Here is a 9,229-nt window from a genome sequence, read left to right as displayed (position 1 = left end):
CTCTGTGGTATTACTTCAAACTTATCAGATTGGCTAATATGACAGAAAAAGAAAATGTTGGCGGGATATGTGAAAATTGGTTCACTAATGTACTGGTGGTAGAATTGCAAACTTATCCAATTATTCTGGAGAGCAATTCAAAACTATACCCAAAGGGCTATAAAGGTATGCATACCCTTTGACCTAGCAGCACTATTACTAGGTCTGTATCCCAAAGAGATTTTTAAAAAGAAGAACCTATTTTTTACAAAAATATTTATAGCAGCTCTTTTTGTGGTTTCAAAGAATTGGAAATTGAAGGGATGCCCATCAATTGGCTAAACAAGTTGTTGCATATGATTGCAATGGAAGACTATTGTGGTATAAGAAATGATGAGTGGCATGCTAAAAAAACTGGAACTACATGAGCTAATGCACAGTTTAGTGAGCAGAATCAGGAGAACATTGTATACAGTAACAGCAATATTGTATGATGATCAACTGTGAATTACTTAGCTATTTTCAGCAATGCAGTCATCTAAGATAATTCCAAAAGACTCATGAAAAATTCTATCTATCTCCAGAGGAAGAACCAATGGAGTCTGAATGCAGATCAAAGCATACTGTCTTTCACTTTATTTTTAGAGGTTTTTTTTTTGCCTGTGTTTTCTTTCACAACATAATTAATATGGAAATATGTTTTTCATTATTGCACCAGTATAGCCTATATCAAATTACTTGCTGTCCCAGGAGGGGTGAGAGCAGAGAGAAAGGGAGAGAATTTGTAACTAAAAATTTTTAAAAATGCTATGAATTGGTTTTACATAGTATTAAAATATTATTCCAAAATAGAGAGAATATAGCTGCCAGAAGAAGGAAATATTTTCGTCTGCAAGCCTGCAGCAGATATAATTGACAGACAATAAACTAGGCACATTTGAGTTGTTAAACTCATCCTCTCCATTCATCTCAGAAGTGTAAGCTATAAAGTAAATTATGAGCAGTACTAATTTGCAGGAAGCAGGATGTATAGATATAACATAGAGGAAAAGTACCAAAGAAGACAATTCAATTTTAACAGGTTTTTGTCAACTGAGACTCCCATTAAAGATGATCACCTTCAGATATAGAGACCGTAGCTAAGGATGCTATAGTATTCCTTCTCTGATCTTCATCTGATGCTTCAGAATCTACAATAAAATAAGAGGTAACTAGGAACTCCTATGTTTTGGTAGCAGGAATTTATTCAAGGATAAGCATCTTGGGGAAGCATTTCACCTGCATTAGTACAAGAATTCAATTCCTCATTTTGCTTCCACTGTGTATTATTTTTGTATATCATCACCTGAGTTCCACTTTTTTGATTGTGATTCCTAATGAATTATGCCTTCTTTGTGCTTAGTGAGAAGATTTGCAAGTTCTCTCCTGGTCTATGTTTGCCTGTGAGCAGTAAAAAGATATGCGGATATGTTCTGAGAGTTTAAAATTCCCAAGGGAGTAATTGGGGATAAATTATGGCCCCAAGTTATGGTAATTAAATGTCTATCATATTGTAACCTTCTGAAACTGCTTGCATCTCTACTTCCAAGAAACTATGGAGAGGGGAAAAAAAAGAGGTAAATTCCATTTAATCTCTTTACTTCCTGTAATGCATGTATAGACCACACACATTCAAAGGATCCTTATTCCAATTCTCATACTCATTCCCAGAGCAAGTTTATATCTCTGCTACTAGTTTCTAGGTGTATCCCTTGACAGTCAGGGGTTATTCTCTAATACCTCTATTCAAGCTTCTACCAATATATCCCCCCATCCTATTTGACATCATTTAGGCAGTCAGCCTTAAACAGCTTTTAGAAAGGGATATTTACTAAGACAGTATAGTAAAAATTGTTCAGATAAAATATCACCCCCAAAGTTTGTGACACATTCTTACGCAAGTGCATAAAGAGTCCAGGGGAAAATGGGATCAAACTTAGACCATACATGTGGCAAAGGGATAACTCATATCTCCTGGTTGATAGAATTTCTCTTCTATTTATGAGGTGCTCAAGAATTTCTCCTTAAGCATTATTAATCTATGTTCAGTCTATCCTTGTCTCCTGATGTGAATGTGGCAACTAGTTGCCATCTCTTCAGGGAGTTATACTGTGATATGAAGATGGGAAGTAAAAAATCCACTGGACCTTCCAAAGCTCAGCATGTCTTCCTCTGTTCAAAGTGGGGAAGAGAGGAGATCCAGAATGAAAATCACTCCATGAAAAGGCTTTCAAAAAGTTTTCACACTTAATCTAAGGTCTGTCATTAGTTAAGACAAATTCTCACATAATATATATGAGCTAAAATGGTGTTGGGTTCATAGAAAAACTTGTTTCTCTAAACTATTTTTAGATTAAACTATTTATATTATAAGTTCACAACCAAGAACTGAATTCAAATACTAGCTATACTAATTTATTATCTACATCACTTTGAACAAGTCATTTAACTTATCTAGGTTTCAATTTCCATATCTGTTAAATATGCACATTGGATCACATGATTTATAAGGTCCTAATCTTCTATCTCTAAATCCTATAATTTATGTTCCTCCCTTATTTAAAATCATTCAGATGTTCCCCCATTGCACTCCAGGTAAGGTCTAAAGTCTGAAGTCAGCCATTTCCACATTTTGACTCCAAGCTACTAAAACAGAAATGGTTAACAGAAAACAGAAAAACAGGGACAACAGGAAAAAAAAAATATGAGAGCACTGAAATCTAATGAAATCACAGGATGAATTAAGAAAGGCATCATGCCCCTTGGTAGAATGCTATCTTCTTTAGGGCAGATGCTGCTGCTAATATTTCAACATTTAAAGACTTTGAATAAAGAAGTGATTATCAGCCAGTGCACAATAATCTGAAATTCTCCTTTCTTGAGGTGGTGAGACAAGATTACTTTTAACATGCAAACATGAGAAATACCAAATCACTTGCATTATTAAATCTTAATAAAAATAACCCCCACAAAATCTGGTAAATGTTTTTATGAATACATCATTTAAAAATATGTTCAAAAATGAAATGGGTCATAGAAGTTAAGTATTCCAAGATGAGAAAACTTTAATCAAGAAAGGTTAAATGATTTGCCCATGATCATACAGTAGCAAGTATCAGAACTGGATATGAACTCAGGTCCTAGGAAATTAAGGCCAGTAGTTTTATTACTATATGGTGCTGCTTCATGGTATGAAAACCCTCTCTATTGGAAAGTCTGAGAAAACAAATACAATCAAACTTTTTTTTTTGTTCTATGTAATATAACTCTATGAATAGTTTTTGATGCACTATATTGGCTTTATACCAGTAGGTAGTACTTCTCATTAGCTTGGAATGACATTATTTATTTCAACAACAACAAAAAAATGGTCACATTCTCATTAATCATAACAATGACTCAGTTTAGTTCAGACTTGTATAACTTATAAACTTCTTTGGATTGCAGAAAGGGTAGACTAGAGATAGACTGATGATGGTTGGTTGTCATAGGTTACATGACAAACAGTAGAGTGATCAATGGCAACCATACATTTTTCACAGGTCACCAAAATGCTTTGGCAGGCCGCAAAGCCATGCGCAAGTCATATGTTGTGAAGGTATGGTTTAGTTCATTTATTATCCTTTAAAAATATCATTTAAGAGAAAAGGTAGGGCTGAAGGGTAATCACAGACTCCTTAGAGGGGCAGCTATGAGAGCAATATCTGTGGGAGATATGCATTCTTATGCATATATTATGCATAATAATTATTATTATTTATGCATTATTAGCTAATCTGCAGAGCGCTAACATGGGAAAGAAATGTACAAAGGGTAAAACTCTACTGGCTGATGATGTTGTTGAAATTTTAGAACCTCTGTGTGGACATATTTGAAAAAGATTAGAACAAAGTAATTTGAAAAAAGTCTTTGATGAATGTCAAATGGAACATTTGCCAAGAAAGTAAGACTGAAAACAGCAAAAGATAAAGCTGAAGGGGAGAATGAAGAAAACTCTTCAATCTGACTGTGTTGTAAACATGGCCATCAGGGTTGTGGCAGACATTCTTAAGAACAGTATGCTTTGCAGCTTTATACCACAACAAGATCAGAACCTCATTATTTAGTGCTTAGTTTGTACAACTGCAGTGTGTGGTGTTATTTGTGTAATGAGGAGGTACAACATAGCAACTCAAGTTGATTGGGTCAACTTCTGGGTTATATTAGAAAACAAACTAATACCAAAACTCCAAGACCAACATCAAAAGATCAAGGGAAAACTGAAATTGAAAACAAAGAATTAGAAAAAGACAGCCAAAAAATGAACAGGAGAGAGAGAAAAAGGAAAATATGACTGAAGAAAATTTTCCATTGAATTATACTATTCAAGTGATTGTAAAAGGACTCAGTAATTTGGGAAATATATGTTTCTTTAATGCAGTTATCTAGAATTTGTCACAGACTGTAGTACTAAGAGAACTATTGAAGGAAATAAAAATGTCTGGAACAATACTGAAAATTGAACTACTTGATTTATCCCTAACAGAACCTCTATAAATAAACTGAACCTCCAGGTGCTCTTACTCCAGCCATGTACCAATTTCTTAATGAAATGAATGAAACCAAAAGGAGAATTGTGACACCTAAAGATCTATTTTCTTAGATCTGTGAGATCTAAAGGTTTTCAGCATCAAAATAATCAGGAACTGCTTTAGTATCTATAGGATGGAATGAGATCAGAAGAAATTCAGAAAGTAAACACTGGCATTTTAAAGCATTTGGCTATGTTACTGAAAAATTAGATGAAGAACTTAGATAAATTAAAGAAAATTAAAGAGCACCAAAAAAAAAAGAAAGAAAAAGAAAAGGAAATACCAGGCTTTGTGGATTGAATATTTGGTGGAGAACTAACTAATGCAATCATGTATATGGAATTCAAAACTGTCTCCTTGGTTTATGAATCTTTCCTTGATTTGTGTGAGAAAAGCATAAATGACAAAAACATCAAAAAAAAGGAAAATGAAGATAAAGATGATGAGGAAGAGAAAGATAATAATAATTATACAAAAAAGAAGAATACTATTCCTTCTTGTACAAGTAAGCACTTGCAGAAAAAAAAAGCAAAGAAGCAAGCCAAAAAGCAAGCAAAGAACCAATAAAGACAGCAAAAAAATCAAGAAAAAGTAATCATTTAAATAATATCTGCACTACTAAGTATCCTAAAGAACACCCAAACATTAATGAAACTTTGCCACAAGAAGAAATGGATGATGAATCCAACTGATTTTCACAATAGAAAGAAAAACCTGAAGATTGTTGCTTAAGTCAAAAAGATAGAAGACAAAGAGAATACCATAAAAGCTTTGCCAGAAAATCTAAATTACACAAAAGAGGAAAATGTAAAAAAGTGTAAATGAAGCAGGTGACACTCTGAGTGTTTCTTTTTCCATTGACTACATTACTAAGTTAAATGGTACATATCTCAAGAGTGTGATGAGGAAGAGGACCTTGCCAGTGATTTTAAAAATCTCAAAGTTGATGCACTTCTTCAGACTGATGAAATAAATACAAGGATTTTGGATGACACTTATCCTGTTGGGACAAAGATCTATGAAGTAGTAAATGAAGTTTTAAAAACTATTTTTGTACCTTGGCAAACAAGGAAGTTTTGAATATTGATAAATCTCCAATCAATCATTGTTTATATCAATTTATAAGTAATGAGAAACTCCAAGGTTCAAGCAAACTACTTTGTGACGTTTATACACAAAGGCAGCACAATGGACCAAAGACAGATATTAAAAGTTACACTAATGCCAAAAAGCAAATGCTGATTTCTCTGGCTCCTCCACTTCTAACTCTTTATTTAAAAAAAATTCAGCAGGTTAATCTTAATCTGTGCAAAGTTAACAAGCACATAAAATTTCCACATGTGATGGATTTGGCTCCTTTTTGTACCAAAAAGTGTAAGATCATTTCTGAAGGAAATACAAAAGTGTTGTATTCTTTATACAGAATTGTTGAAAACTATGAGGTGGGGTCATTATACTGACTCTGTAAAGACAAGAATTTCAAATAGTCATCTTTATAACCTTGTTCTTGATGCAACTAGTCCACAAGAATTTGAAAATGAATTCCTGAAGGAGAAGTGGTTTCATGACAATGATACAAATATACAAGCTGTGCCTTCAAGTAAGGTTCTAAATTCACAACCTTACCTCCCATTTTATGAGTAAATTAATTAATATGAAAAAAAATTCCACCCCACATGTTTATTTGGTTTTTAATTTAAAAAAAAAGATATAGCAAAAGACAACTTGAATCATGTTCACATAAATTTGAATATTCCGTAAAAGATCATGTGGCCTGGAATGTTGCAGGGAAATACTAAACAGAATCACTAGTAGCAAATGTTTTGTTTCTTTGTGTGGTTGACAGGAAAAGTAAAGATACCATTTACCAACTTAATAATTTTTAAAATGCCATTTAAATCAATATAATGGATTATGCATTAAATGAAATGTTATTTGTTAGAATTTAAGAAACATTTGAAGAAATACCATAAAATATCCTAATTAATAGGAGACCTTTTTTGTTACTTCTCAGGAGCTTCTTTATTTTTGAATTGAGGTTGCCTAGTCCTTAAACGTTAGACTCCTGATGCTATCCAAGATTTTTCAAAATACACAAATCTTTATTTATATATATTATCATATAATATATATAGTGTGTATTTATGTAGTACATAATACATACCTACATGTATATATACACTAACTTGAATTGCTTTATTAAGTTTATGAAAAATAACTCTAAACTAATAAGATTCCATTAAAAATAACAAAAAAACTTCATGACCCAATGTACTGTGCTCTTTTTTCTTCCTTGAACCTTGCTATCCACTAACTCTTTCTGACATACTCATTCCCTCTTCCTTAACTTTTAAAACATTCCCTCTTGCTGTTACACAATTTTAATGTTACTGCCTTTCACATATTTCTAACTGGATATCCAGTACACATCTTAATCTCAAAGTGTCCAAAACGGAACTCATCACTTCCCCCCGCAAACCCTCACCACCTCCTGTCTTCCCTCTGTAGAAGATAACACCATCCTCCCAGTCCCTCAGGCTTACAACAAAGGAGTTATCCTGGATTCTTCACTACCTTTCAATTTCCATATGCACACTGCTGACAAAGCCTTTCTATTTCACCTTTGCAACATCTCTTCAATACACTGCCTCCTCTCCTCTAATATTGACACCACTCTAGAACAAGCCCACATCATCTAACATTTTGACTAATGCAGTAGCCTGCTGGTGGGTCTACCTGCTTCAAGTCTCTCCCCACTTCAACTCATTCTCCTTTCATCAATTACCTAAAATGTAGATATGTTTATATCACATGTCACCCCCACACACATATAAACAGACTCAATAAACTCCTATGTTTTCCCATTTCCCCCAAGATCAAATAAAAAATGCTGTGTTTGGAATTCAAAGCCCTTCCTAACCTAGACCCCTCCCACATTCCCAGCCTTATACCTTACTCTCCAACATTTATTCTTCAATTCAGCACACTGAAACTTTTGGATATTGCATGAAGAAAACATTCCACCTCTTGACTTTACATGTTCCTTCTGACTATCCCCTATTAGTGACAGATTCTTCATCTTCTACTTCAACTGCTGATGTCCCTGGCTTCCTTAAAGTCCCAACTGAAATCTTATCTTCTACCGCAAGACTTTCCTAACCCTTCATAATTCCAGTGCTTTCCCTCTTTTAATTGTTTTCTATTTATCCTGTTTATGACTTGATTGGTACATGTTATTTGCTTGTTATCTCTCCCATTAAATTGCTAGCTCCTTGAAGGCAGGTACTTCTCTTTGCCTCTTTTTATTTTCCCCAATGCTTAGCCTATTGTCTAATTCATTATAAACACTTAATAAATGTTGATTAATTAATTAATTAATGCTTAGTATATGGTACACAATTTATTGTATATATGTTTAGAAATTCTCCTGGAGAAACTCTCTCCACAATGAAGATGAATCTTAGAAAGTTTTCAAAGGTCACTAAGAGTTAACTTGGCTTGTGACCTCACAGTCATATATCCATTAATGATTAAGCTTTAGCTCTCTCCATTCTGCTTCTTCTAAATTCAGCTAAACATACTATCTTCTACAAACCATATGCACACACACACACACCCATACACACATGCATATATGTATATGTATATATATACATATATATGAAGCATAAAAGCTATGTATCATCATTTTTTTCTTCATCAAAGAAAACTTTTATACAGAGCTTACCATGTGCCATGCATTGTGCCAAGTGCTTTACAATTGTTATTTCATTTGATCCTCACAACAACCCTGGGAGGTAAGTACTACTATTATCCCCATTTTATAAATGAGAAAAATGAGGTAAAAATGTTAAGTGACTCACCCAGAGTCACACAGCTAGTAAGTTTCCAAGGCCAAACTTCAGCTGAGATATTCCTGGCTCTAGGCCCAGTGCTCTTTCTACTGAACCATGTAGCTGCCTCTCTTAACAATTCATATTGCCTCTCTTAGCAGTTTATATTAAAACAAAATTATTTTTTCTATTTTATTAGGTATAAAAATCTGTAGTACTAACAATATTTAATATCATTTAAGAATCAATATAAATTATTTCCTTTACCTCAAACTGTTTTTTCTATCCCTTTCATCATTGAAATTCCCCTTTTATTTTAAAGAGACAATGTATAATACATGAATATACTATATATTATATACAAGGTTTTAACACTTGGAGAATATTGCTAAGTCACTTGAATTAAAGAAGATGCATTTGCTCTTCCTCTGGTCTAATGTCTGATGTATAAACTAGAAACCTGGGTACAAAGTATTAGATATTGTCAAATGACACATAAGATATTTTTAAGAGTTGTTGTTTGTATTTTATTTGGTAATTATCAAACAGCACATTAACAATGGGGTGGACTAATTTATTGCCAAAGAACTCTTCAGCTGCAATTCTATTAACTTAGAAGCAAAAATTCCTTCTTCATTGCAGGGCTGCTTTTCCTGCCATTTGATAGATTCAGTAGGAAACTTCATTAGATTTCCTGCCCAAACTTAATTATTGGCAAGAGGTGTGAGTCAGACCAACTAGACAATGTGCTGGTGTAGCTTTACATCAATCCAAAGTGGAAGTGACTTTGGACATCAGAGCTAAGCA

General features: G+C 33.5%; 1 pseudogene; it reads left to right on the top strand.

Moving 5' to 3' along the window:
- The first annotated feature begins 3,809 nt into the window (after window positions 1–3,809).
- LOC114029857 lies at window positions 3,810–6,233 on the top strand (annotated as a pseudogene).
- The last annotated feature ends 2,996 nt before the right edge of the window (window positions 6,234–9,229 follow it).

Source organism: Vombatus ursinus, unplaced genomic scaffold (genome assembly GCF_900497805.2).
Source record: "Vombatus ursinus unplaced genomic scaffold, bare-nosed wombat genome assembly UNPS02014942.1, whole genome shotgun sequence".
NCBI lineage: Eukaryota > Metazoa > Chordata > Mammalia > Diprotodontia > Vombatidae > Vombatus > Vombatus ursinus.
The sequence above is the reverse complement of the archived record's forward strand: the minus strand, read 5'-3'. Positions and strand labels throughout refer to the sequence as shown.